General features: G+C 40.3%; 1 protein-coding gene across 1 annotated transcript in view; it reads right to left on the minus strand.

Annotated features, from left to right (window-relative positions):
- Positions 1-3,588, minus strand: part of LOC106879380 (carnosine synthase 1) — a 26,589-nt gene extending 23,001 nt beyond the window's left edge. The window contains exon 1 of the mRNA XM_089364811.1: positions 3,110-3,588. The gene's annotated coding sequence lies outside the window, so the exon portion shown is untranslated. The remainder of the gene's footprint in view (positions 1-3,109) is intronic.
- Between the last annotated feature and the right edge of the window lie 570 nt (positions 3,589-4,158).

The following is a 4,158-nucleotide window of genomic DNA, read 5'->3' on the forward strand; positions in this document are numbered from 1 at the left end:
GGGCAGAGGTGGCTAACGCGTATATCACGTCCGTCATCTACTATCGCTTAACTTTCGTTCCTTGTCTCGGCCACCGTCTGATTATGCTAGATCGTATATTTTCCCGCTTCTTGTGGAAGGGACGCGTCTCGATGGTCAAGCGATCTATCTGCTGTCAACACCCGCTGCGTAGTGACCTGGGCATACAGCGACTGATGATGCGCAGACATGCGCTGAAGCGACGACATCTCCAGTGCTTCCTTGATGGTGAAAATGTGTAGTCGCCGTTCGCCAAACACGCATTTCCGCAGCTAGTTTCTTTAACGGAGCTGCAGTCCTGGGTAAAACAGAAACCGAGAGGGAGCATTTGGAAAGTGGAATGTCTTCAAACGCTCACAGCCCTCAGCCAAGCGGACACTGCGATAGGTGGAACGTCCATTTTAGCATTTTATAGAGGATTAGTAGTGGAAAAGTGCGATGACATTCTTGGATAATTTCCAAAAATTTCTGGTCTAGATGTGCTACTGCGGATCTTTGCCTGTTCAAGAAAAACTTTACAGACACGGAAATGCCGTCAGTTGAGCATGTCCACTATGCGCACAGTACGACGAGACGGTCCTACATGCACTCGTCCAGTGTCCGAGCATTGCTGACCTGTAGGTTTATGTCGAATACCTGCTGTTGCGTGTAGGACGGATCCAACTGTCAACTGAATCCATTGTGAAGATCGTCCCGCCGCCTTCCTTTAACCGAGAAGGAAAGGCTGTGTTTATATGCCTGGTGGTCATGGCGAAAGAGGTTGTGTGGTGGACGAGATTGAAGGGACTGAAGACAAACACTTTCTCGTTGGCCAATCCCTGATGAACTTCTTCCAGTTTCACTTGAAAAGGAAAATAAGGATAGAGAGGGAAGTGTTGTCTTCCAGCCACTTTGCTGAAAGATGAATGAAAGTAACGAGAATGGTGCGAGTGAACGGGCTTGCCCCGAGCATACGCCTGTAGTTGGAAAAAAGAAAAAAAAGACACCTGCCCCAAAAGTCATTGTTTTTTATGGGGGTTTTTCCATGAGCAGCCCTCGAACGTTTCCCCATTGAAAATTACGCATTGTTAATTTTTATATATGTAATTTTGTTGGTCTTGTTTACACGCAAAACCCTCACAACACCCACTCACACACATACACACACACATTGTTTGTTTTATCCTGTACTTTCCATAATGTTTTTCTTAATGTAAACCCTTGTGGTTAATAAATAAATCATCATCATCATCATTATTATTATTATTATTATTATTATTATTATTATTATTATTATTATTATCATTATTATTATTATTATTATTGAATGAGAGAGGAGTGCATGCCATCAAAGTAACACTGGGATAAAATATACAAAGCCCAGTATTCCCATCATGACTACCCATCTGATAAGGGTATATCAGGCACATTCATCACAAACATGTATGCAACATGACCTCATATCAAGATTAAAGCGCATGACCTTGAAGGTGGAGCCCAGTTAGAATTTTCTTCAGCTCGAGTAGCGCATCCCGCTCAAAAGGTCCCTGAATAAGGCTTGTTCAAAGATGTTGAAGGAAACACCCATATTTCCAGAAGTGAATTATCCAAACCCCCCCAAAATTCCTCTCAACACATGTCTATGATGCTCCTCCACTACTTCTGCTCGTGATCAGAGATGCACATATCGTCAGCTACAAAGGGATATGCTCAACTGGTTAAGATTAAACAACTGACAAGCAAATCTGTGGTATTGAGCAGAATATTTACTGCAGCCCATCTTTTATGCCAAGATAAAACAATGTACATGATAATACTTCCAATCAGTTAAGATAAGAAACCATGAAAGCCACTGCCTGGTACTGCATTATTATCGTTTTTATCATTATTATTATTATTGTTGTTGTTGTTATTATTATTGTTGTTGCTGTTGTTGTTGCGTCTGGAAGAAATGGCCGAGAGAAAGCTGTCCCCGAAAGGTTGGGCACGTGATCTTTGCAGGTTCTCTGGGATCGGTGAACTCGTAATGAGATGTTTGGACACAATTCCTTGGATGTTGGCGATTCCTTGGATTTGGCACGAATGACTGGACACTCGGTTTGTTTTGACGACTATGTTTTGGCGTAGGAGACAAATGCATACGGACGCTCACGCAGAAATATACACATCCAGAGAGAGTGAGAGACAGAGCGGGAAGGAGAGAAAGAGAGAGAGAGAGAGAGAGAGTGTGTGTGTGTGTGTGTGTGTGTGTGTGTGTGTGTGTGTGTGAGAGAGAGAGAGAGAGAGAGAGAGAGAGAGAAGAAAGCATTAAGATGTCTGATGTCAAATGTCAAATAAGTTAGCGTCGAATCGACGACACCAAAGAAGGGGCGCTAAAACGGCTCTTACTCCACACCCCGTGCTTATAAAATTCTGTTTGAACTGTTGCAGGGAAGACATAAGCAGAGACAAAATTCCAAGAAAACGATATTCTGGAGATAAAGGACAGAGCAAAATGGTCGAGAGGATGCTTGAACGGTGGAGTTAGGAAACCAACCAGCTCCAAGAAACAGGAGCCATTAGGGTAGCGATAGAAAAGACATAGAAAGGAGACAGCACACTTGTGGACCAAATACTGGAGTATGTAACGTATTTATTGAAATTCGATCTCTAACGATATTTGGACATCCTAATTGTATTCTTATTTAATTTTTCTAATGAGTATTTGCTTGACAAAATTTAGGTAATTAAGATGTTCAGCAAAACACTATTCAATACAAGATAAAGGGGGAAAAACGTCAGGACGACAACGACAAGACGACGACGACAGGACGACGAAGACGAAGACGACGGGTCGACAACGACGACGATGACGGGTCAATAACTACGATGACCATGAAGATGATGATAATCAGGATCATCATCATCTTCGTGATAAATCATCTCAGCGACGACGGCGAGCCCTCCGCCAATCTTGAAGCTTCTGAATTGCCGTTTCTAAAACCTTTTCCTTAACTTGACGCTGACTCCAATAACAACAACAGCAACGTCGACAAAAACACAGCGATTAGGACGATAACAATGATTATAATAATAATAATAAAGAGGAGGAGAGAATGCTCATGAAACTTACCTATTATTTCTGTTTGCTGTTTCTTTTTTTTTTTTTTTTTTCTAAGCGCGTGTTATCTTTTTTCCACTTGTGTGATAAGTAAAGACCAGTCGAAGTAATCAGCTCTTACTGTTGTAGTGCGGCTTGCAGTGAACCAGTTTAGAATTGAATCGTATTTTAAAACAAGTCGTATTTATAAACCATTCAGACTCAAGTATTTTCACTTTTGATTCAAGCTTAGCTTTTGTTGTTTATTTTCGTTTTTGTTTCCCCTTGTGTTTGTTTTATATGTTTTTCATTTATAGTGGTGTGTTTTGTTTTGGCGTTAATATCATTATCATCATCATCATCATCATCATCATCATTATTATAATTATTATTACTATTAACAATTGAATATAGACGACATCACTTAAGAAGAGTGTTTTAAAAGCTGATTGGACAACTAAAAAAACAGAAAATGGCGAAGGGTGATAATTATTTCACTGCTCTTGAAGAATGATTGGCTCATTGCTCTATAGAAACGGATTTAGAAAAATGCACACACGCGCGCACTCGCACTCGCACACACACATACCTACATACATACATACATACATACATACATACATACATATATATATATATATATATATATATATATATATATATATATATATATATATATATATATATATATATATATTTACAGCGTTTTTGGTAAATTTTGGGAAGTGCATCCGCACGCGTTTCATTAAGGACAAAAAAACACCCTCAGATTTTTTACGAGGTATCAAGTAGCCTGACCTTCTAATGTGCCGCGAGCCCCTCATTTTTGTTCGGAAAAAAAGGTGGCGCGGAAAACCGGAAGCCCCTCCCCCCATCCCGGAATCATTGGAATTTTTTTTTTTTTGTCGTTAATTGAATTACGGTGACCTCTTAATATGCCACAATATACTTTTTTTGTTTATCCGGGAGACGGGAGTTGGGGTAGGGTGGAACCCTCAGAAATTCCCCACCACTACCACCACCATTTTACAGAAATACGTTTTTGAGAGTGTCGATTACACGGTTCGTTTTTAGATAATTAT

This window comes from Octopus bimaculoides, chromosome 16 (genome assembly GCF_046866305.1).
Source record: "Octopus bimaculoides isolate indiv1 chromosome 16, ASM4686630v1, whole genome shotgun sequence".
Lineage (NCBI taxonomy): Eukaryota > Metazoa > Mollusca > Cephalopoda > Octopoda > Octopodidae > Octopus > Octopus bimaculoides.